The following is a 25968-nucleotide window of genomic DNA, read 5'->3' on the forward strand; positions in this document are numbered from 1 at the left end:
CTGACGCCCACTGGTCAAGCATTCAGAGCCTCCCCAACCAGCTGTGCTCTGTGAAATGACCCCAGACCTCTCCCGCAGTCGGCCCCCTCCCCCCCACCGGCCCCGCCCCACCGCCTTCCAGTCAGGCCAGTGTCGACCACCAGTGTGGCCGGGTGACAAATGGACTTTCTTAGTGACAGCACTTTGTCTAAGCGAGGCTTTTTTTTTTTCTTTTTGGTCTTTATTTATTTATTTTTTTGCGGTACGCGGGCCTCTCACTGCTGTGGCCTCTCCCGTTGCGGAGCACAGGCTCCGGACGCGCAGGCTCAGCGGCCATGGCTCACGGGCCCAGCCGCTCCGCGGCATGTGAGATCTTCCTGGACCGGGGCACGAACCCGCATCCCCTGCATCGGCAGGCGGACTCTCAACCACTGCGCCACCAGGGAAGCCCTTTATTATATTTTTAACACCTATTTTTTTGGTTTGTTTGAGAATAATTTTAGATGTATAGAAAAGTTGCAAAGATAAAACAAAAAGTTCTCATACACCCCGTTCCTCTTGTTGTTAACAACCTATGTCACTCGGGTAACTTTGTCCCAGTGAAGAATTAAACACTGGTACATTTCTGTTAACTAAACCCAACACTTTTTTCAGACTTCACCGTTTATTATATTTTTTTAATTCCACGAGTAATAGATGAGTGCATTCTTGCATGACTTGCAACAGTGTTAGAAAATAAACAGTAAAATAATGGTGTCCCTTCACCCCCTCCCTCCAAGGGTAATTCTTCTGCCCGCTTTGGGCACAAGCACTTTCTTCCTGCCCCTTCTCAACAGACAGTGGGTCTTAGCTCTGGCGGTCAGCACACTGCTCGCCCTCATCCTCTGAGTGGTGTGAGGACAGTGGTTCTTGCCTACCCCTGTCCCCTGCTGCAGTGAATGCTCTTCTCTCCAATTCCTGCCTGTCCCTGGAAGCTCTGCTCAAGCCTTGCTGCTTCTGGGCGTCTTTGAGGAGCTCCTAGCCCGCAGGCGGGCGCCTTCCTCTCACTGTCCGATCAACGCGACTGGCCAACAGTCGGGGGGTTGACAGAGCTCCCCACACCCTGCTGCTCCCTGCCCAGCTCCTGGAAATCAGGAAACAGCAGGTAACGAGGCTGTTAAGGAAGAGGCGAAGCAGGCTTCGGGAAAGTCACCTGGATGTAATTGGCCGTGGGCAGTGGCCCCCAATACTGTGGGGGACCAGGTAGGAAGGTACAGAAGACCCAGTGTTTGACCTCAGGGCCCCCCCAGCCTGTGCAGGAGGCACCCACACATCCTGGCCTGGCTCCTGGATGACCGTGGCCCATAGAGCTCAGGCCAGGCCCACCTGACTGCCCAGAGGGTGCTCAAGGCTGGGAGAGGGGGGATTCTGGACAAAGTCTCTGCTCTCCCTCTGCCAGATGTGGCTTCTGTTCTTTTCTGATGACCAAGATATGCCTTGGCCTCAACTCGCCCCAGCCAGAGGAGGAGGCCGTATCCCAAGCTTTTCGGTCTCACCCAGAGACTTGGACCTATTATGTCAGCCTACCTGCCCCCATCAAGGCATCTCCTGCTTCCCTCCCAGCCTCCTGGCAGGCTGCCACCCACCAGTACCACAGAGGACTTATCCTAGCCCACCTATGCTGGGTGTCCTCACCCCGTACTTTCCCCCAAGGTCCTGGAACGGATGGGGCTGGGGCTGGAAGGGGGCCGATGCCTGCAGTGGCAGCCAATCACCTGAGGAGCTGACCGTCCTGACCTGCCACCGGTCAGTTCACCCGTCTCCCTGCCCCAGCGCTGTGCCTGCCTCCACCAGTCTCAGGAAAAGAAGAAGATTTGGGTGAAAAAAATGGCAGTTATCCTTCCAACATCTGTTCTTCCCATTGTCGAGCCTTTTCCCGCAGTCTCACGGCCTCCTCTGGCTTCCCGGTCCTTCAAGTCAGAGAGGTTGGGGCAGGACAAGGGCCCTGGAGACAGGAAGTTTTTGGGGGGAGGCCTGATGGAGGGGAGGTTGCCGGGGGAGGAGAGGGCAGTCAGGATGTGCCTCAGGCATGTGCTCACGCTTACAGGGTGAGAAGGGGCAGGCCCCCTTGGCCACACTGGGCAGGGTCTGCAGCAGGAAGCTACAGCCCTGGGAGACCTGGGTCTCCGGCCCTGTGGGCCCCAAGCCCGGGAGAAGCTGTGGAGCTGGACAGCCTGGTGGGGTGGGGGATTGCAGCATCGTGGCCAGCTGCTGTGGCATGAGACGAAAGGCCAGGAGTGGGGCTATTGGAGAGGGACAGGCGTCTGGAGACGTGGGGTGGGGGGAGGGGAGATAACCCTCTGCGAAGGCTGCCAGGTGTAGACATGGTGGAGTGCGGAGGACGCAGGCGGAGTCTTAGCCCTTGGGATCAGGGCAGAGAGCCTGGAGTTTGAAGGCTTCCCTATGAGGTTATGTTGTCCAGCCTGATGCCTCCACGCCCTCGGCCCCAAACCAAGCAGGCCCTGCCTGGGGATGCTCCTCCCTGGCCCCAGCCTTTCTTCCCCTTGCGCCCATCCTGAGCAGTGCTTCCTGAACTCTAACTCCGACCCACCTCTTTGCACGTTTACAGGCACTGCGCTCCATGGGGACCATCGGCTAGCCTCGGCCTCCGGTTCGTCACCAACTAACTGCTGGAGGACATCAAACGGCTCAGGACTGGGTCCATCTTGGTCACCTTTTGCCCTTGATTCTGAATTTCTCTTACTTTAGCTGTATGATTATTTGTCCGGTGTCCCCCTACTCCACCTTGGTAAGAAGGTTCTAGAGATCGTAGAGAAAAGCAGAAAAAACCTTCTTGCTTCCTAAATATCTCTCTTAACCTTTCTTCACCATCCTATACCCTCACCCACATCTCTGTACAGGATTCCATCTTTTCTCACGCAGAAATTACTTCAACTGTCCCCCCTAAAAGTCCCCCAGACTCCTCATTTCCCTCCAGTCCATTCCCCAGAGCTTCCATGGTGGTCTTGCTATCGTGAGGGTCTAACCATGTCACGTCTCTGCTCAACACCCTTCAATGCAATATGGCCCTTACAACTATCAAGAGGGCCCCCTTCTCCAGGCCCCTCAAAACGTGAATACAGCACTGGCGCTACATTTGTTGAAGCACCCTTGGATGCCTAGGTCATGCAGGATCTGGTACTGAGTGCTGCAGGGCATAAGCCAGAACTTTAAACATCTGCTCTTGTGGTTAACACTGATCATGCCGGGATGGACTTGCTCTAAGTTCGTGAAACAAAAAGCAACTGTGTCGGGGCTTCCCTGGTGGCGCAGTGGTTGAGAGTCCGCCTGCCGGTGCGGGGGACGCGGGTTTGTGCCCCAGTCCGGGAGGATCCCGCATGCCGCGGAGTGGCTGGGCCCGTGAGCCATGGCCGCTGGGCCTGCGCGTCCGGAGCCGGTGCTCCGCGGCGGGAGAGGCCATGGCAGTGGGAGGCCCGTGTACCACAAAAAAAAAAAAAAAAAAGTGATTAAAGAAAAGAATAAAAGGCAACTGTGTCTGTTTGCCATCCCAGTGTGCCTCTGCCAGTGACATCAATGAACACTGTACAATTGCTTTGGGGTGAAATAAAAAATAAGTGGATATACTTGTTAAATCCTTCCTCCCAGCAGGCATACATGTAATAGGTTATTTAAAAAAATTCAAGAATAATGCAATGGATTCTTTCTTTTGTTTTCAATGGATTCTTATATAATAAAATCTCCTGGTGTATCAAGGATCCGTGTTCCTGCTTCCCCTCGAGTTCCGAAGTACACACAAATTAGCATAGTATTCAAGATAGATGCACATTGCAAGTGAGAAACATTTTACTCTACTAAATAATTCATATAACAATTTGTATAAATGTAAGTCTAGATGCACCGTACATGAAATCTGACAGCAAATCTTTGTATTGGCAATTCGATGGGCGTTGAAAACTGGAATTACAAAGCATTATATTTTATAAAAATATCTCCTCATACATAGTTATGTTTACAAAATTTTAAACATTTAGATTTACATCAATAATTCTGATTTACTGTCTTGACGTTCATTAGCTATAATTTGTATTTTGCCTTTTAATTTTAATTGTTGTATTAGAATATTTTAGTCAATTAATATTCATCCATGTAAAATCCACGGCTTTATGCACATTTAAAGTTTGTATTGTTATGAAGGCTTATTGTCAAGGAAGGCAAGAGGAACATATTTCATTTAGCAGTTTGCTATCTCGATTTGTGGGCCTCCATTTGGACCCTTGTCCTGGGCCCTGCACATCTTGGGGTGGCCAGCTTCATCGCTGCCCACTTCCTGCTGGTCTCCTCGGCCTGGCCCACAGAGGCCTCCGCAACTTGGCCTCTGCCTACTCTTCCAGTCCCATCTGCTGGATGTCTTCCCGCGGCCCTGGTCGGGGGGTGGTTCCCAGAACACGCTGTGCCTGCGCCGTGCCTGAGATGACCTCTCCTCCCCTTGCCCACCCATACTTTTAGTCTTAGCCCACACGTGCCCGCCCCTGGCCCCAGCAGGCAGATGGGTGCCCTTGCGGATGCCCCAGTCTGTTTGGAAGCATCTATTAAGGCGCTTCTTCCACCATGAGATGAGGCTTGTAGGCTGCCTCCCCCATGGATCAGGACCTTCTCACAGGCGGGGAGGGGCGGAGCTCCGGCAGTAGGCAGTGGCCAAGGTGGAACGGAGATCAGAGCTCAGTTCTGATTCAGTGCTGGGACCATGGAGGCTTTGATACCTCTGAAGTCTATAGGACTTGGACCCTGGAAAAACTAGAAGTTCTAGGGACAACTAGCTGAGAACTTGGTCTTTGCCCAGGTCTCAACTGCCTGAGTAGGACCCAGAGAGTCAAGGCCTGTGAGGAGGTTGGCAGGAAGCCCCATCGCCGCCCCCCGACCCCTGTCAGCTGCCCTGTAGCTATGGGGTGAGCGAGGGAAAGGGGAGGCAGGAAGCTGGGAGGTAGCCAGAATGGGAGGTAGGATGGAGGCTGGAAAGAGGCAGGGCCAGCCAAGGAGGCTGACTGATAGCTTCATCATTGTCTCTGGCTCCCTGGGGGAGGATTGTCTTGTTGGCAGAAGTTGGTGGTGGGGGGGCAAGTGGAGTATGAGGGGAGCCCTGCCTTCAGTCTCCTCAGAGGACGGTTTCAAACGTGTTGGAGCCCCAATATTTATTGAGCACCTACTACGTGCCAGGCACCGTGCTGATGTGCTTCACCTCACTTTCCCTGGAGAACCACAGCCTGTCCAACAGGGAGGCATTAGAGACCATCCAGTCCATCCTCCCATTTGACAGAGGAGGAAACTGAGGCTCAGAGAGGGGGAGTGACTTGTCCCATGGTGAGTGAGAGGCAGGGTCTGGGCTGAAGATTGGGTCTCCCAACTCCTCGCCCAGGGGGCTCTCTCACTATCCCTGGGACCTCCAGGACAAGGATGTTCTCTGCCCAGAGCCGATGGAGCCCATGTCCCATGTCCCCAGCATGGTAGCAGGCCCCGTGGGAGGATTTCCTGACGCTGCCATCCTCTGTGCCCCGCCCCACCCCTGCTGGTGCGTGACGCAGAGCAGTAAGGGCTCAGTTCCGCCTCAGTTCCCCTTTCTCCCATGGACTGGAGAGCCTGGCCTCCCTGGGTCTTGCCTCCCGGGGCCCAGCCGTCTCTTCTCTGGGTCCCTGAGCCCCTATCTAGCCTCCAGCTCCCCTAAGGCTCAGACCCCTGGGATCCTGATCCCTTTAACCCAACAGCCGGAAGAGGAGTCTGAGACAACCCCCAGCACTAGGAAGTGAGAGGCTGGGTCCCTTGTTTTACCTATTTAATTTTTTCATCATCATGATCTTTTGCCATCAGCATCCTCAGAACAATAACAGATAACATTTCAGTGCTTGCTCTGTACCAGTGGCTCCACTTACAAGCAAGTACTATTATTATTTTTCAGCTGGAAGAACCGAGGTCAGAGAGGCTGAGTGAGGCCCAACAGCACACTATTGGAAAGTGACAAAGGGGCTGACTCCACAGCCCGTGAGAAGGACACAAAGCCGAGCCGTTCCACCCTATCTCCAGTCCCTCTAGCCACGGCCATCGGCTCCTCCTGCTTCTCCTGGAATCCCTGAGAACCCTGCCATGACCCCTCCCCATCTGTCCACATCCCAAGACTGCAGGCTGGTCAGCCAGCGAGGCTGTCGGGAGCTGGGTGTATGCAGACCCACCAGAGAAGGAACCGGTTTCCTCCTCTTAGCCTTGGTCCTCTCGCCCATCCCACCATGGCTGCGCTGGCAGGTGTCTCTGGATGTGCCGTGAACGGACAGGAACTCTGCTGATGACCCCTGTTCATTCGGCCAACAGGCATGGACTTGAGCTCGTCGTGTGCACCTGACACTGCACTGGACACTGAGCACACAGGTCCAGGCATGGACTCTGCCGCCCTGGAGCTGACTGTCCAGGGCTGGTGACGGAGAAGAAACCTGTTACCTTCATTCATTCAACAGATGATGATTCCCGTGCGCCAGGGTCTATTCTAGGCTGGGGATACAGAAATGAACAGAACAGTCCCAAATCCCTGCCCTTAAGGAGCTCACGTTCTAGAAAAGGGAGACAGAAAGTAGTTGAAAGAAATAAGCAAGTGATATAGCCTGTAGAAGGGGATGTGTGCTGTGGAGAAAAATAACGCAGGGAGGGAGTCAGAGAGTAGGAGCGTGGCTGCAATTACGTCACAAAACTAATTGGTGCTGTGACAGTTTGGGGGCTCCAGGAGCGTAGATAAGGGACCTCTGATCCCTCCTTCAGCTATGCTCACTCTCCTGGAGGGAGATGGGAACAGAAGTGGAGAATTTGGAGCGTCTGAATCTCAGGCCAGTGGAGCCTCCTGAAATGATCTCTGATGCCCACCTGTGTCAGAACTTGCAGTCTTTGTGCTGTGCGTACCCAGAATGCACGGGGACAGGCCTGCACACACGTAGGCACATGTTCAGCTGAACATGGGTGTGCACGTGGGCACGTGCTATCGAACGGGTGCCCAATTACTGAGCATCTATGCGATTTCAAGTACCTTGTGCCCAAGACGCAAAGAAAAGAAGGCATGAAACAACAGCCAGCATGAAGGCAGGGGATGCACAAGGGAGAACCTCGGAGCAAGAGGCTACAGAAAACTTCCAGGAGGCAGCAGAAGCTGACCTGGGCTGGGTTGCCTTCACTACATTAAGCTCAAATAACTACAGCTTGTCTGTAATGGAATGAAATGGGCTAGCTCAGAAGGTAGTGAGTTTTCCTCACTGCAACCACAAAGGAAGGCTTGACAACAACTTGTAAAGGGGGTTCACAGACTGAATTCTTCGAAGAATTCTAGTACTGGTGTCTTCTAAGGTGTCCAGTGAAGCTGAGGAAGCCACTGAAAAACAAGAGGGAAGATGAAGCACTTGGACTTCATCTTAGAGGGCAGTGGGGAACCGTGTAGCGTGTCTGGAGCAATGGAGAGACACAGGGAAAGCTGAGTTTTGGGAAGATGAATCAGACAGCGTTATGCTGGACCAGATGGGAATAAGGAGGGATGTGGAGGGGAGGAGACCAACTGCTGTACTAGCCAAATGCACCAACAGAGGAGTGTGCGTGTGAGGACACGTATATAATATGTGTGCAGGTAATAATCTCCAATGACTAGACAATCATCTCTTGTGAGAGCGTTGAATGGTCTCTATTCTTGAATCAGGGGCTGACCTCAACAATATCTCGGCCTCGTTTCCAAAGTTTTAGGCACGTGCAGGAGTCTGTATGGGTGTGTGCGCACGCTTCGGCAGCCATGAGTCTATACTAGCTGAGCACTCTACCCATCGAGGAGGCTGTGTACAGTGAGCAGCAACGTGCCCTGCAGCATGGCTTGGGGTTGGGGTGGTTTGCAGGCCTCTATTTGGGGGTGCAGCTGGGGAGCTGCATGCCCCTGTCAGAGTGTGTGAAAAGGGGAGTTCAGGGATTCTGCTGTCACAGGCATAACACACGGGTGTCTGGCGTGGGGAGGGATACACGTATGCAGGCGGAAGGACTGGGGAAGTCCAACTGTTGTGTGAGGCTCTGTGAGTGGGTTTTGCTCATTTGCTTGTGTGCAGGCTCAGGTAGAGGACTAACCAGGTGTGTGGCTCCAGGTAAGAGTCTGATTTCCATCTAGTCTGGGGATACCTGTATAGAGGGTCGCCATGAGCCAGGGGCTTTTCTGCACACCAGCCCACTGAACTGTCCTACCACCCTGCGGGGTACATATTCTTGTTTCCATTTCAACAGGTGCAGAAGCCCAGGATCTAAGAACCTTGCCCAGGGTTACAATACTGTCCAAAGCAGAACCAGGGCCCAGGCTTCCTGTCTCTGAGTCCAGCACTCTTGGCCACCTCCAGCATCTGAAGAGGTGAGTCACCAGAGCATCGTTGCGGGAGACAGTGATCAGTTTAAGCATCTCTCCCCAGGCACCCACCCCAGGCCAATGTCCACCTGCCTAAGTTCTCTGCCCCCATCCCTGCCCTCATCCTGACCTCTCCGGCCCCCCGGCAGGCTTGTCTGCTTCCCCCAGGTCCTCTCTCCCCGAGATGCACTTCCCCGGCCGCCACCTCATTGCAGCGCCTGCCCAGAACAGCTTGCCTGTGTATTATCCATATGTTTTCACCCCCAGCTGGGTGCTCAGTTATTGTTCTGGCGCAGGAGGGCGAGGGGGTGGCTTGTGGGTGTAGTGACGCCGGGCTGTCTGCTCAGTTCTCCGCTTGTTATTACCTCTCCTCCAGGCTCCCATTAGCCTGCCTGCTCCAGAGGCCCGCACGGGCTCCCAGCTCCTCGGCACCTTTGTTCCTTAATTATCACTGGGGAGCCCCGCTCACCTGCCCGCCACTTTCTAAGGAGCTGTCTGGCTCCCCTTCCCCACACTGTACCCCCAGGACCTAAGCCGGCATACCTCCTGGGACGGGGACTGGTGTCTAGCAGCAGCTCCCCTCAGGCTTCAGCAGGCTCCAGGGCCTCAGGCCTGGCCACTCCCCAGCCCCTCTTAGAAGCCCTTTAGTTTTTGTCTGCCGCGTCCTCTGAGAACCCTGCCCGGATTGACACTGCCTTGGCTCTCCTGGCTGGAAGGGACTTTACCATGTGATTCAGCACCCACCTCCCCATTTACTGCCTGGATTGAGCCATCTACAGAAGGTAGTCTATGAATATTCAGGGAGAGGATGATTAACTTCTGCAGTCTCTACTTGAATGCCTCCCTAACGGGTAGCTCACTCCCTTCCAACACAGCCAGTTACACTTGGAGATGGCTGGGACTGTTATAACACTGCTCACCCACATCTCTCCCGAGGACCCTCTGATTTTCATGGTCTTAAATCTAGAGTCCACCTTCTATGTCTCTGAGTCTGGGGCTAAGTCCTGTCTTACCTGCTGGGGGCTCACTGATGCCCGTCTCAGGCAGGAAACCTTCCAGTGTGAGGCTTTGTCCAGGGGACACTTGATTCTCCTCTTGGGCTCGGGGACTCAGCCATGCCCCAGCCCAGCTCTGGCCCCTGGCTTTCCTCCTCTCTCAGGCCTCTGGCTGCCGTTCTTGAGCAGGAAGGTGAGGGGGAGCAGGTACGGGGGGGCTGGGGGGCACCCTCAGGCCAGATAGCAGACAGCCAAGGACAACAACCACGGAGGAGGGTGCTGGCTGTGCACAGGCCAGGCTGCAGGCGGGAAGGCCTCAGGGAGTCGGAAGGAGACAGGAATCTCCCCTCCCCAGCCAGTCTGTTGCCCTGCCTCCTGACCCTTGCCCAGCTCCCCGTCCAGGGCATTGTGGGTATGAGGGGATCAGGGACTGAGCTTCGGGTGAAGGAGCCAGGAGTGAGCTGACCCGTGCCCTCAAGTCAGGACAGCAACTGCCTAGGCTGTGAGTGCACAGTGCTTCTCTCCCCGACCCTCACTCACCTCATCATTTTTTTTTTTTTCAGCTGAGTAATTTTTTAAAAATTTAATTGAATTAATTAATTTTTTTATACAGCAGTTTCTTATTAGTTATCTATTTTGTACATATCAGTGTATATATGTCAGTCTCCCAGTTTATCCCCCCCCCCGGCTTTCCCCCCTTGGTGTCCATATGTTTGTTCTCTACATCTGTGTCTCTATTTCTGCTGGTTCAGCTGTACCATTTTTTAGATTCCACATATATGCGTTAATATACAATATTTGTTTTTCTCTTTCTGTATGACAGTCTGTAGGTCCATCCACATCTCTACAAGTGATCCAATTTCATTCCTTTTTATGGCTGAGTAATATTCCATTGTATATATGTACCACATCTTCTTTATCCATTCATCTGTCGATGGGCATGTAGGTTGCTTCCATGTCCTGGCTATTGTAAATAGCGCTGCAATGAACACTGGGGTGCATGTGTCTTTTTGAATTATGGTTTTCTCTGGGTATATGCCCAGTAGTGGGATGGCTGGGTCATATGGTAATTCTATTTTTAGTTTTTTAAGGAACCTCCATACTGTTCTCCACAGTGGCTGTATCAATTTACATTCCCACCAACAGTGCAAGAGGGTTCCCTTTTCTCCACACCCTCTCCAGCATTTGTTGTTTGTAGATTTTCTGATGATGCCCATTCTGACTGGTGTGAGGTGATACCTCATTGTAGTTTTGATTTGCATTTCTCTAATAGTTAGTGATGTTGAGAAGCTTTTCATGGGCTTCTTGGCCATCTGTGTGTCTTCTTGCCTCCACTCATTCTGATCCAGTTGGGGAGTTTCCTTTGGATCTCCATCTTTGTGTTCTTTAAGTGGGTTTCGGTCTTCTCTCAGACCGGGGGCTCTTGACAGCAAGGCCGTGCCTCTCCCCTGAATCTGGGGGCTCTGTGAGGGCAGGGCTATGCTGCTCTCCTGTGTCTGGGGACTCCTTGAGGGCAGGGTCATGCCTCTGTCAATTTGGGCCCACAGTGGGACGGAGATTGGAGCCCAGCCACGGCCTGGTCTTGGCTCTGAGCTTTCTGCGTCCCAGGAGTGCTACACTGAGGTCAGGAAGGCGCCTGGTGCACGTTGGAGGGCCCTCGGGACAAGCACCGGCTGGGGGTGGAGGACTTGGGTTGGAAGCCACCTCCAGCCACCAGACTGTGACCTCAGCCGGGCAACCCCACGCTGCTCTCCGGATCTGACTCAGTCCCTTCCCAATTCTGCTGGGCGTCCATTCCCAGGGCTAATCCCCAGGAGGCCACCAGATGCCACAGGCCCCACCCAGACAGAGGCCATCCCCCCCTGGTTGGGCAGCCAGGGATTCCAGCAGGATCTGAGGGGGGAGCAGAGGGCAAAGGCCACTCGCTGGGCCACTTGTTCCACCACCCACATCCCTTCTCTCCTCACTCAATTTGTCCAGACCTGAGATTTCTGTCTGGGCATCAGTGTGGGCCCTGATCAGGAGCCCCCCTCCTCATGGAGCCCCTGACCCAGAGGCACCCTCATACAGGCTGGGGACAAAAGGACCCCCAAAGGGCAAATGCGGCAGTTCTTCTATGATAGTCACTCCCTTGGGGTCTCCCAAAATCTGTCCTAGAACTTTTTTCATTATGAGGCAATACATGAAAGCATCGCCTCTGGAATGTTCCTTGGGGCCGTGTCCAGGTACGCAGAGGTGTCTGGGGGCTATGGGGCATCGAGATCCTAGAGGGGAAGGATGAGAAATGGCCCTGACTGATCTCAGCACTCACCCGCTCATCCAAAGGGATCTTGATCAACGCAGATCAGAGCACCTCCTTTCCCTGCTTCAAACCCTCCAAGGACCTCTCATCTCGTTCAAAATAATATGGAAATTCTACAAGGCCTACACCACCTGGACCCTTCTCACCTCCTGAGCTTCATCTTCCCCTTTCCCCTCATTCATTCCATTCCAGGGTTACCAGCCTTCTTGCTGTTTCTCATACAGAAACACCTGCCTCAGGTGTACTTCCCACCTGTGCCTCAGAGCCTTTGCATTGGCCATTCCTTCCAACTAGAATGCTCTTCCCTACACCTTTCTTTATTTTTGTCATTCGGAGCTCAAAAGACCTCTTCCTAGGGACTTCCCTGGTGGCGCAGTGGTTGGGAGTCCGCCTGCCGATGAGGGGGATGCGGGTTCGTGTCCCGGTCCGGGAGGATCCCACGTGCTGCAGAGCGGCTGGGCCCGTGAGCCATGGCCGCTGGGCCTGTGCGTCCGGAGCCTGTGCTCCGCAACGGGAGAGGCCACAGCGGTGAGAGGCCCTTGTACCGCAAAAAAAAAAAAAAAAAAAAAAAGGAATCCTCCTGCCAATGCAGGGGACACGGGTTCAAGCCCTGCTCCAGGAAGATCCCACATGCCGTGGAGCAACTAAGCTCTTGAGCCACAACTACTGAGCCCGTGAGCCACAACTACTGAAGCCCGTGCGCCTAGAGCCCATGCTCCGCAACAAGAGAAGCCACCGCGATGAGAAGCCCGCGCACCACAATGAAGAGTAGCCCCTGCGTGCTGCAACTAGAGAAAGTCTGCGCGCAGCAACAAAGACCCAACACGGCCAAAGAATAAATAAATAAATAAAAGAAAACTTTAAAAAAAAAGTATTAAAACAAAAACCTCTTCCTAGAGGCCTTCCTAGATGATCTAACTTAAGATAGTGCCCCTGTGTCTCCTGGCAGCCCTGTTTCCTCTAGCTCCACAACTCGGCTTTCTTCTTCCTCACAGCACGATTACTACCTGAAATGAATTTCTCTTTAATATCTTGGTGATTGTCTGTCTCCCCCACTGGAATGTAAGCTTTCTGAGGGTGGCTGTGTCCTTAAGGCCCAGCACAAGGCCTGACAGAGTGGGTACTCAGGAGATATCTATTGAATGAAATGAGTGACCTGGGGAGAGAGAGACACACATAGAGATAACCCAAGTGCTGGCGGGGTCAGTACAAGCAAGGACCAGGGTAGTGGGCCGGGTAGGAGTGTAGCGGAGGGAGCTGGTCCTTTGGCTCCCAGGCCTCAAAGGGCACATCAAGGGCTGAGGGAGGAGGGGACAATGTAAGTGGGGCTGCCACTTGGTGCCTCCCTAGAATGACCCCCAGACCCCACTCTGAGGACCAGTGGGGAGACCAAGGAAAGAGGTCCCACAGTCCCTACTCCCTGGGCATCCCCAGTCTAGAGGGGACAAAAAACAGTGCTTGTCAATTCCTCAAGGTCAGGCCTCTGCACTGAGCTCTGAGCCTGGGTCTCCAAAGCTGGGGCTGTTTCTGCTTCACCCAATGCATCAGGCTCAGCATGTTGCAAACCCGACTCCTCATCCTTCCTGCAACTCGCTCTGGCTTCCCCAGTTCTGTCAACAGCCTCCCGCTTCTCCCAGGAAAGCAGGCCCAAACACCCAGAGTCACCTCTGACCGCTGCCTCTCACTCACCCCTGGCCCTCCAGACTCCTCCTCCTTATGTGGTGACCAGAGACCAGTGGTCCCATGTCCTCTGCACCCTATAAGCAGCTGGAAAATCAATCTACCAAGGCAGCTTCACCTACACTGGCCCCAAACGCTCCCAGTCTCCGAGACAAACTCCACCAGGGGCTTGGTGGGGGCAGGGAGAGGAAGAAGGACCCTGCCCAGTTCTGACCCCCATCCTCTTTGGGGGAAACTGGGTTTGGCTAGGAAGCACATGGACTCTAGAGTTAGGCAGACGTCAGTTGTCTCACTTTCTCCTTAATTTTATGACCTTGAGGAAGTTGCTTAACTTCTCCAAGTCTCAGTTTCCCTGTCTATAAAATGGGGATAACAATGTATATCTCACCAGGTTGCTTGGGGATTAAGTACGAAAACAGACAATAAGCACCTAGCAACAATCTGGAAGACAGCTGATGCTTAATAAACGGGAGGCCCACTCCTTCCCGTCTAACCTTCCTCCCCTGCTCAAGAACTGCCCTGCTGTTGCTCCCTGTTTCCTACTCTGTCTGATCTAAGTTCCTCCACCTTAAGAGTTGGCTTAAGGGTCTCCAGCTTCTGGCATGACCTTCTTAATGCAGCCTTCACTCCCAAGATTTCCCACACTCTCTCTTTACTCCTGTGTCCCCAGTGAGTACACCACGATCACCTTTCTGCTGCGCCCTCTGTCTACTGTACCTGTCCCGCGGGACCTCCTTCTCCAGGAAGCCCCCGGAACCACTCCTGCCCTGACCATTCTGTCTCCTGCACACACCTGCTACTCCCTTGGCCTCGTGATAGCTGCACTGTCGGAGTGGTTGGACACTCCACGTCTTTGGATGTCAGCTGCCCACTCAGGCTGGCAACTGTTTCCAGGTGGGCAGAGAACCCTTCCTGGATCCCTCCCCAACCGAGCGCGCTATGGTGCTAAACATATAGTAAGTGCTCAGGAAACATCTGTCTTTTGATTTGCAATAAATAAGGCAAATCAGTATAAAGCAAGCTGAGGTGCTGGGAGGGATTCTGGGAACGGTGGAAGTGCTGAGCTTCTCACCAGGGACAGGAACTTGGCTCAGGGCTTTATGTGTTACCTTTTCATTCTCACCACCCTGGGAGATAGTATTAGCCCCATTTTACAGGTGGCAAGACTGAGGTTCAACTTGGTTTGGTGACTCGACCAGGGTCACCTGGCTAGAAATTGACAAGGGTAGGACTTCATCTGAGGCTGAGAAGGGTGTTTTCTGGAGGAGGACATTCCCAAGGGGGAGGGTAGCCTGCTCAAAGGTTCAGAGGGGGAAGGCCCAGGTGAGTCTGGAGAAGGACAGAGCGGGCAGATGGGTTGGAGGGGACAAGGGTACCTGGGGGAAGGCCCTGGTTTGCCTTTGGAAGAGGAGGGTCTGAAACATCTCTCTGATAGACTAGAGAAAGGTACTAGAAAAGCTGGCTGCAGCTCGAGAATTTTCCTTATCAGAAAAAGCCACAGCTAATCTCCTGCATCCCTGCTAGCTAACATACTCAGCCTCCTGTCCCCAGAGCTTAAGGACGGAGGGGCAGAGAAGATGGCGTCTCCATCCCCTCCCCGCAGAGGCAGGGATGTCAGGGAGGCTGAGAGTGACATCACCGGTGACCTCAGGTTTCTCACCCATCTTCCCAAAAGCAGTTTCTCCAGAGTCACTGGTCCAAGTGACTTGCCCAAAGCTCTCATATCACAGTCCCTGCTGCTGTCACCCCAGCACTTGTCCCAGATGTGGCCTTTGTGGAGCCTTACTTACCCTCAGCTCTCATTGGGGTGCTGGGCTTGAATTCCCTGGTTTCCAGTACTTGGCAAGAGACCCTCACAGTCCCCAGGCCCCCACTGACCAAGCCCTCCATGCGGGCAGCCAGGCCCAGCTGGAATAACACAGCTTCCCTCCCTCCCTTCCTCCCACAAGCACTGGACTATTTACAGCTCACCAGGGCCTTCACACCCATGAGCTCACTGGCGCCTTCCCCACCCACCCTGGGAACCCAGCAGGGCAGGCGCCATTAGCCCCATTTTGCAGGTGGAGAAACTGAGGTTAAATGCCTTGCCCAGTGAGTCCCCTAAAGCCCGGCCCCCTGACTCCTTAGTCTGACGCTCTTCTCAATTCCTCTAGGAGGGTGGCCCAAACACCCCTAAAGGGGACAGTTTCAGGCCAGGGTCAGAAGAGTGGAGGGATAGGTTCTGTTGAGTGAGCCAGTCACAGGAGCTAGAAGGAGCCTCCAAGGCAGAGGGCCAGGAGGGCAGGGATGGAGGGAAGCTCTCATGGCTTCAGCCATGGCTGGTAAGAGCCTGGCAGGGGCATGTGGGGGCAGGAGAGCCTGAAGGCTGGGCAAGCTGGCCGGGAGTACGGTTGGAGTGTTGGCTCCCCAGGCTAGAGCAGGGGAAGGGGGTGAGGTCCAGCCTCTGAGCTCCTTCCTGGGCAACCAGCCTCGGGTGCTATATGCAGGCTGCAGCAGGAGGGACACCAGGTAGATACCAGAGGGGACTTCCTATCCACAGAGTTCCCCTGCCACGTGGACAGGTTCCAGCCCAAGTCCCCCTCATGATCTCACATGAGGATTATGCCACCTCACCTCCTGCATTTGTTCCACCCCAGTCCTCCCAGTTGTCCAGCCTCCAGGACTCGCTCTCCCTCCCAACCTGCACCACGTCCCCGTAGCCCCTCCCAGAAGCCGTCTCTGATTCTACGTCAGACTCAGAACATCACTCTCCTCCCAGCCTAGGGAGTAAGAGCTCGAATCGTCTTTGTCCTTTGTCTTAGAGCCTGTGTATTGGAGGGTTCTGACTCCCCCATAAGACTGAGAGCTTCCGGACAGCAACTGTGTCTCTCCCATCAAATTGTGCAGGCCTCTAGCTCGGCCATCTTCAGCCTGGACAGCCTCTGCCCATAGGGGGCGCCCAAACAGTGTTGCTGAGCCCAGGCACCCTAGCTGCTGCTTGAACTGGACCAGGCGTGGATTACCTGCAGTGACACGGATCCAGGGGAGATGTCAAAGGCCCCTCCAAAGCTCCAGCTTACTTTTCAGTTAACCTTGTCAAAGGGAGGGGAGAACTTTTAGATAAGGAGAGAGGCCTCTCAGTTGCGGTAGGAGACTGGGTTCTGGACAATGACCTAGAAAGAACACTCCTTGACCTTCCAGGTTTGGGGATGGTGAATGGCTCGAGGTGCCCACACAGCCACAATGGACCCAGATGTCCCCCTTGGCCCTGCTCTGAAAGTCCCTGGGCTAGTGGGCAGAGGCCCCAAGCAAGCAACCCCTATTTCCTTCCCCAAGTCTCTTGGAAAGAGTGGTGAGTCAGTTGTGGCCATGAACTCATCCTAGGCAGTAAAAATAGGAAAACAAACAGGGTCCTCCTCCAGGCGGAGGAGAGGGTAAGGGTGAGGGGGAAATGGGTTGTTCCCCAGCTGGGCAGAAAGGACAGCCATCTTTTGAAGTCCTCAAGAGTGAGGCCGGCGTCCTTACGGCCCCTAGAAACTCAAGCACATCAAAGCCGCCCAAGAAATGTGGTTTGCGGGGCATGCTGTCTCACACACAGTCCCAGTCACACACAGTGACACAGCTGAGTCCCTGAGGGACACACAGTGACACACAGTTGAAGGCATGTAACCCACCCGGCATAGACGTGCACCATCACAGAGCCAGACTGGAAGGCACACTCGAGACAACATCACAGAGTCCCAAATCGTCACATACACCCACGACAGCTGTCTCCTCCCAGAGGCGCACACACCCAACACCCAGAGCTCTGGAACTAGCCTCCGAGAGGCACGCACCACACAGCGCAGGCCATGTCCATTTCTACACAGATAGTCACACGAACACACAGCCACACTATGGTCACTTGCAGCGCACAGCCACACAGCCCCCGCGCAAAGCGCAGAGCCACACCCAAGCCACAGAGAGTCACACACATGCAGTCTCAGTTACATACTAGTCACGTGCTCACATCCCCACATCGCCAGCTCCGTCACGGAGACCCACTGTGTTCACGGACCCTCTGCGGCTGAGACCTGGTGGGAGCTGGCCCCTGTGGTAGGAATGGGGGTGTCTGATTCACGGCTGCCAGCTTAACCCCCTCCCTCCGCTTGGCTCGACCTCCCTGGCCATGCTTTTTTATGAGCACCTACTGTGTTCATTCTCCAGGCTTTGCTGAGTCTCCACACCCATTGCCACCGAGGTGATGGGCATGTAGCCTTGGAGATGATTGAGTCCAATCAGCTTTAAACCTCATCCATTAATTCCACATGCCCAGCTGGAATCATTCGGCCCAGGTGCTGTGCTGGGCGCTGGTGAAGAGAAAGGTTATTGTAAATCAGACCAAAATTTCCCACCAGTGTAATGGCTATTTCCAAATGTGTGCCTGTGTGACCCTCGATGGATCTAGTCCCGGATACCAACTTGCTGCCATGCCTTGGCCTTGGGGAGGCCCCCAGCAAGTCCAAGACTCTTCAATCTCATTCTTCTCACTGGCCGTTTCCAGGAGGGTGAATGGCTCTCGTGTAATTGACACAACCTCTGAGGGTGGCATGGGGGAGAGACTCAGGAAAGACTTCTGTGTCAGCATCCCCTCACCACCTCGGGGGGAGTGAGCCTTGACAGGCAGCTGGGGTGGAGAACACCCTGTATTAGGGTCCAGAGAACCAGGCTTTCTTCCAGTTCCGGCATGTCATCTTGGACCAGTCAAATCCCTCCTCGGGCTCCGCCTCTCCATGTGTAACACAAAGGCAAGGGAGCTGGGCCAAATCAGCTTCTCGTGGTGGGCAGTGGGGGAGGGGTTATTTTATTGATATGCAGATTTCCAGGTCCAGTCCAGACCTTCTTGATCCCAGAATTCCAGACCCACTGGCTCTGGGGACTTCTAAGGTGCCTTCCAGCTCTAAGGACTATGAAACTTTGAGAAGCAGCAGTGCTGGAGGCCAAGAACTACTCCAGGGGCTGCCAAGGGCCTCTCCTAGCCTGGGGTGCCCAGTATTCAGAAGCCATAGACACCCTCTGGGGGTGGCCACATCTACTGGTTTAGAGGCTTGGGCCAGTGAAGGGCTCAAGGTTAGGGCAGGTGACGCCAAATCAGAACTTTGGGACCCTGTTCCTGCCTGAGGCTGGGCTTCCAGTGTGGTCTGCGCTGTCTGGGGACTCTTGGTACCTTTCCCAGGGATAATGATGCCCAGGTTCTCTAGGACCGGGTCCCAATCCCAGGCCTGGGGGCTTGCCTAAGAGGGCGGCAGGCAGGGCAAGGTAGGAAAAGTCCTAGTTCAAGAACCTGGAGACTCTGAATCGGGGTTCTGTTTATTTTGAACCCAGTTTCCTCCGTTGAGTCAATCTGCTTCCGGGTTTCTACTCAGCTCCTTTGATGCTCATAGAATAGAATCATATGCTGTCAAATTGCAGGGACATTGGTGGGAACCTGCCCCATTTCTCTAGCCTGTGATGCAGCCAGTCAAGTATACACATCATCAAAAAGCCGCATTATTAGCTTTTCACGTGCTCTGCACTCTGCTGGTCATATACAGGATGTCATTTGATCCTTACAGTTTTTTGTTTTTGTTTTTGTTTTTTTTGCGGTACGCGGGCCTCTCACTGTTGTGGCCTCTCCCGCTGCGGAGCACAGGCTCCGGAGGCACAGGCCCAGCGGCCATGGCTCACGGGCCCAGCCGCTCCGCGGCACGTGGGATCCTCCCAGACCGGGGCACGAACCCATGTCCCCTGCATCGGCAGGCGGACTCCCAACCACTGCGCCACCAGGGAAGCCCTGATCCTTACAGTTTTAATGGTTGGTATTATTAATTCCATTTTACAGTTGAGAAAAATGAGTATCAGAAATTCTAAGCCAGCTCTCCAAGCAGCAGAACTGGGATTCAAACCTACTGCCCTCTGCTCCAGAGCCCAGGCTCTCAGCCACACCTTAGAGCATCCCCCAGATTCTGACTGATGCCTCCAACCATGGAGACTCCCAAATACTTATTGAGGATGGACTGTACGCACACAGGTTGGAGGAGGCAAAACTCAAAGGGAGGCGAGCCTGTCCCCCAGAATGCCTTATTCCAACAGAGGAAATGAAATCTGAAAGAATCGCTCCGTACAAGGCAGAAGGAGTTGGTGCCTAAGACAAAGGGGGAGAGTGTGCCACCTTTGGAATGCTCTAATTACCTAAAATGTCTTCCTTCTATTGAACCTAAATATTCATTCCTCCAACTTCCATTTGGTTCTTGGTATTCTGGCCTTAAAAATCAGTCTGAAGCCTTTCACGCTTTTGCAGACAATTCTCACGTCCCGCTGCCTACTTTCCATGGGGCTGGTTGCCTTAATTCTCTCTAAGTCTTGATTGCTGTCATCTCTGCTTTGGAAAACCCCAGAGAACCTCAATGTCAGAGGGCGGGGGTTCCAATCCCAGCTCTTCCACATACTGGTTGTGCGATGCTGGGCATGGCTGTGGGCTGCTCCAAGCATTCGTTTCTTCGTCCGTGAAATGGGGATGGCAGTACTTGCCCCACCTGACCAGGTGAGGAGGAGTAGCTGAGATCCTCAGTGGGAAAGTATTCCATGTGCCGCTGAGAGGCAGACCCTCACACGTGTCCCTGTACTTAGGAGGAGCTGAGGGTGGCTCCGGGATTAGCTGGAGAACGAAAGCTGTCCTGAGCACCTTTTGTATGCAGGGCACAGTGCCAGATGCCATGAGGACAGGAGCTGAGGAAGGCAGGGTCTCTGCCCTGCAGGAGCTTTCTATCCTGGGATTGACACCTCCAGCCATCACTGGGTCCTCTGGGAACAAAAGCTTTATAATCAGGTTGGCTCTGGTATCTTCCAGGTAGATTAAGGACAGGCGCATCCCAGTGGGTGAGCTAAAGGAAACAACAGAAAGAGGAAGGGGAGCTAACATATGAGAAACGCCTACTATGGGTCTGAGTAATTTACTGAATCTTCAAAACACTGTGAGGGTGGGCTTATTACTATGTCCATTTCACAGGTGAAGAAACTGAGGCACAGGGAAGTTTTTTTTTTTTTTACAAGTACTCTTATTTTTTTTAAATTTTATTTATTTTTGGCTGCATTGGGTCTTCATTGCTACATGCAGGCTTTCTCTAGTTGTGGCAAGTGGGGGCTACTCTTCATTGTGGTGCGCGGGTTTCTCATTGCAGTGGCTTCTCTTGTTGTGGAGCACGGGCTCTAGGCGTGCGGGCTTCAGTAGTTGCAGCACGCGGGCTCAGCAGTTGTGGCTCAGGGGCTCTAGAGCGCAGGCTCAGTAGTCGTAGCGCATGGGCTTTGTTGCTCCGTGGCATGTGGGATCTTCCCAGACCAGGGCTCGAACCCATGTCCCCTGAATTGGCAGGCGGATTCTTAACCACTGCGCCGCCAGGGAAGTCCCCACAGGGAGGTTTTATTTGCCCAGGTAGGTAAGGTGTGGAGGCAGGATTAGAATTCAGATTTGCCTGGCTCCCAAGCGGCTGCGCCTTCCTGGCTGCACCATAGAAAGGTCCAGGATCTAGGGAGATGCTGCCATTTACAGCCTCTCATCTCTGAGGAGCAGTGTGGGAGGGTAGGGAGGGATAAGGGGCCTTTTGGCAGGAGCCTACGTCCTGAATGTCACCCTATGGCTTCCTGTGTCATCCCTGCCCCTGGGATTTCTCATTAATGTAAACAGAGGTACACCATTTCACTCATCTTCACTTATTCATTCAGTGCCTACGTACTGAGCATTTATTATGTGCCTGGGCCTGTGCTGGATACTGTGTTCCCGGAGGCAAAAGACCCCATCCCTGCCCTCATGCAGCAAACCCACCCGAGAGCATCCGAGAGGAGCAATGCTGCCAGAGGAGTGGTTACAGTATGGGGAAGTCGGGAAGATGTCTTAGAATCTACGAACTGTCAACTGAGAGAAGCAAGACTCGTATATATAGTGTGATTCCATTCATGTCAAGTTCATAAACAGGTGAAAGTAAGCAGATATGGGTGATGAAACTAAGGAAAAGCAGGGAAGTGAATAACACGAAACCTGGAATACCCAGGTGGAGGAAAGGCTTATAATTCAGAAGGGTCACTCAGTGGGGTTCCTGGGGAGCGAGCAGAGTCCTATTTCTGGACCTGGGTACCTAGTTTTAAGTATTCCTTAACTCTGTGTGCATATGTGTGTTTTAATTCACTCTTCTTTGTATTTTTAATCACCATTTTAATACACAGAAGTTGCCAAATTCACTGTTGGATGGGATCTAGGCTGACCTCCCACAGGGCCCTTCCCAGAGCCGTACCTAGTAAGTGCTTAAAAAGAGTGTACTGGGGCTTCCCTGGTGGCGCAGTGGTTGAGAGTCCGCCTGCCGATGCAGGGGACACGGGTTCGTGCCCCGGTCCGGGAAGATCCCACATGCCGCAGAGCGGCTGGGCCTGTGAGCCATGGCTGCTGAGCCTGCACGTCCGGAGCCTGTGCTCCGTAACGGGAGAGGCCACAAGAGTGAGAGGCCCGCGTACCGCAAAAAAAAAAAAGAGTGTACTGAATTGCAGGAGCTGGAAGTGGGGTACGTGGTCCAGCCAGACAGGAGGGGTATGACCTAAGGTCTAAAGATGAAAGCTTACTAACAAGGACTTAGTTCTTCAACGAGAACTTCTTGAGGACTGAGAGGATTTAGAGGTTGTCTGGGTACTTGAGGGTCAGCAGGTCCCCAAAGAAGCCTCAGACTCCAGAATTAGTTTCCCCTTCCCTCAACACAGCACCAAACCTTGAGCAGTACAAAGAGCACGGAGTCAGAGGCCTGGACTGGAAATCCAGCTCTGTACACATTAGCCAGGTTTTCCCCGGCAAGGCACTTCACGACATGGGCCTCAGTGTCTTCATCTGTAAAATGGGCCTAATAAACGACCTACTTCACAAGTTACTACGAGGCCCCAAGGAAATTATAGACGTGAAAATGCTTTAGGGACTGCCATGTGCGTTTATGCTTATAAAGGTCATATTACCCAGGTATTTTTCCTGTCTTCTCCCCTCCTGCCGCCATTTGGCAAAGAGGGCTCAGAATAAAGCCTTACTCTGATTTAGACAGTCCCCAACCTCAGCACCCCCAGTCTTCTGGGCTTGTGATCTTCTGGGCCTGAGCTTAGGATGATTCCTGGAGCAAGTTCCCCAAGTTGCAGGAAGCTCAGCTGGGGAGGTGGCATTCCAGGCAGCATGTCAGAGGGTGAGTCAGGGCTAGGGCAGCCCTCCTCCTCCCCTGGCTCTTGGTTCTGGGTCCAGGCTGGGTCACTCTCATTTGCATACATCTGCATATATGCAAGTTTCACCCATGCACCCTGGCAGGGCCCTGGGGAAATACACCTGTGCAGAGGCACAGAGGGAAACCAGAATGGCTGGCTGCCCACTGGAGCACCCAAACCTAGAATGTCGGTCCACGGTCCATCCACCCATCAAATGCCTGAATCTCTGAACTAAACACATGGCTTCTTCCCCAGGCTCCTCTGGTTGCCCAGGCCTGGAAATTCACAGTCCTGCTTGCTCCTACCCTCTTCCCGTACAGTAGTCACCAGCCCCAGCAGAGTTTGTCTTAGAGCAACCCTTCTCACATGTCCCCTCCTTTCCTTCGCCTCTGCCACCAAGCCTCTGGGTCCACCCTCCTCACTTCACACACGACCCATTTGCAACAGCCTCCTAACTGGGCTCTCTGCCACCTGACTCTTCCCTTCCCAGCCTACTTCATACCCAAGCTGCTCCTGGGAAGCCCCTCGGCTCCCATCTCGGTCCTCCCCTCTGTCCACAGGCCCATTGTAAGCTCTTGGTTGGCGGCGTTGGAGGCTCTCCACGGTGTGGAATCTCTTCCTTGCCTTCCAACCAAGTGGTGTAGACCCTACACATATCTTTTCTGTGCCTCAATGTCGTCTTCTGTAAAATGAGGGATAGTAATAGGACTCCCTTGCAGGGTTGTCTGAAGATTTCAATGAGGAAAGGCATGTTAAAGCGTAGTGTACAAGCCCACAAGAACTCTCCACCATTATTGACATGATTACTTCTCCTACCACCATTCCACAGAGGGCATTCATCTCCTGGGCTCCCCTCTCCCTCCTCGGCCCTTCTTCTAGCCCTTGCTGAGTGGCGCTTCTTCAGGTAAGACAACTCCATGGTAGTTAAGAGGACAAGCTGACCTGGGTTACAATTCTAGCTTGGACAAGTTACTCAACCATTTTGTGCCTCGATTTCCTCCTCTGTAAAGTGGGGATAATACAGACACTTACCTCACAGAATCTGTGTGATAAATAAAATGATACATGTAAGGGCTCAGCATAGTGCCTGGAATAAGAACACACTTAAGTGTTCACTGTTATTATCATCATTATTGTGTTACCGAAGACAAAGGGCTTCAGATAACCCAAGCTCGCCTTATCCCCCAAAGGCTCCGGAAGGTTCCTTAGATGCATTTTCAGGAACAGTGCCTCCATCTGGATCCCCCTGTGTCTCCCACAGTCAGAGAACCACTACTTGGCCTTCCCCCACCCCTTTCCTGTGGAAAGCAACAAAGGTAGTGGTGCCCTATTGGGTTGGCCGCTAGTTGGGGAGTGGGGCTGAGCTTCCGCGTCCCCGCTAGTTCTGGGGCACTTTCCAGCCAGAACCTGGGCTGGGGAGGGCTTGTCTCCCCCAGAGTTTGGGAGCCACCCTTCAGACAAGGTGGGGCCAGGACAGGTGCTGGTCAGCTCACAAGCTGAGAGGAGTCTTCAGGGGAGGGGAGGGGAGGGAGGGGAGGGGAGAGGAGGGGAGGGGAGGGAGGGGAGGGAGGGGAGGGGAGAGGAGGGGAGGGAGGGGAGGGGAGGGAGGGGAGGGAGGGGAGGGGAGAGGAGGGGAGGGGAGGGGAGAGGAGGGGAGGGGAGGGGAGAGGAGGGGAGGGGGAGGGAGGGGAGGGGAGGGGAGGGAGGGGAGAGGAGGGGAGGGAGGGGAGAGGAGGGGAGGGGAGGGAGGGGAGCGGAGAGGAGGGGAGGGGAGGGAGAGGAGGGGAGGGGAGGGAGAGGAGGGGAGGGGGAGGGAGGGGAGGGGAGGGAAGGGGAGAGGAGGGGAGGGAGGGGAGGGGAGGGGAGGGGAAGGGCAAACTGGTCCCAGAAGATGGAAAGGATAACTCAGCTCAGTTCAGCTCCCCTTGGAGGCCACGACCAGTGCAGCCCCCACCCCGTCCCGCAAGAACAAACGCTTCCCCCTCTCTGCCCACTTCTGTGTCCTCCAGCCTTTTCCAGGCAGCAGCTGATGAGCCTCTAGTGTGTGATCCTTTTCCAACGGGAATTAAGGAGGGTGATTGACGACGAGGGTAGTTGTGGGCGGAAGTAGCTGCGCGAGCCCCCTCCCCATCCTTGAACAGATGGGAGTGGGCCGGGCTCCTCCTCTCGGCTTCGTGCCCCTGCTCCCCTTAGCTGTGGCGGGTGCGGCAGGGTTTGGAAGAGCCGGGAAGAGTGGGGCAGGGACTGAGCTGCTTCTCACCCTCCCACCTCGTCCACCCTCCCCCCACACCAGGCCTGACACCTGGAGCCTAGTGTGGTGGTACCCAGGCTGCGGAGTTTGGTTTTGGGGGGTATTTTTGGTGCTTGTGATTATTTCTCTCACTTTGGGGGTGCGGGTGCGACTGCGGCGACCGTGTGACGGTCCCGCTCCACCCCCCAAGGCAATATCCCCCTCATTCTCCCAGGCCGGGCCCAGCAGAGGTAAGGCTGTCCCGCTTCTCCCTGACTCGGCAGCCCAGATGAGACGCGGGGACAGGACCTACCCTTTTCTTATGAAAGAAAAACACTCCGGACCTGAAAAGGGTCTAGTCCCGGAGTCAGAAAGTGAAACCAATAACCCAACTGCTTAGACCTTACGCCCGATCCAGGGGGTCCAGAGGGATGGGACTGAGTAACATGCGTGTGCCTGTGTGGTGGGCGCGATGTGGTTGTGTGTGTGTTGCTGGTGTGGCGTGGTGGCCTGCGGGGTGAGCGCTGCGGCTGTTGGGTTATGGCAGTGTGTGTCGGTGTGCGCCCGTGCACGCACCCTCTTCGTCGGTGCTCTCTAGAGGCTCGTTCCCCCTCCAGCCACGTCCTACCAGCGGCTTCCCTCCGGGGTCGGGCGACGGAGACTGGCGGAACGCCCTAGTTTCTGTACAGGGGTCTGGAAAGGTCTGGAGAAACCGGCCGAGATGGCTTCTTTCCGGGCGCGCGAATTCGTTGCAGCCGGGCTGGCCTTGGGGCCTCCCGCCAGCTCTCCGCGCTCCCCGCGGGCATCCGGCGCGCCGTCCCGCCGTCTGTCCGCCAGACGAGACCGGGTCCGGGACACCCGCCCAGAACTCCCGCGCTCCCCAGCCGGCCGTTTCCCGCTCCCGCGCGGGGCCGGGGCCAAAGCCAGGAGCATGGCTCCTTCATCGCTGAGGGCAGCGCCTCTAACGCATCTTCAAAACCTCCCCATTTTTTTTGTTGTTGTTGTTAACCGTTTTCTTTTTTTGTGGGGGGGAGGGAGTTATTTGGTCCAAGAGTGGTTAATGGTTTTGTCTTGTTTTGTTTTGTATGTGTTTGGTGACTTCATATATGTGTGTACTTTAAACGTCTCAGTCAAACCCCAGCTGAAGACGTTTCCCGGAGCG

Source organism: Grampus griseus (assembly GCF_964374135.1).
Source record: "Grampus griseus genome assembly, chromosome: 20".
Classification (NCBI taxonomy): Eukaryota; Metazoa; Chordata; class Mammalia; order Artiodactyla; family Delphinidae; genus Grampus; species Grampus griseus.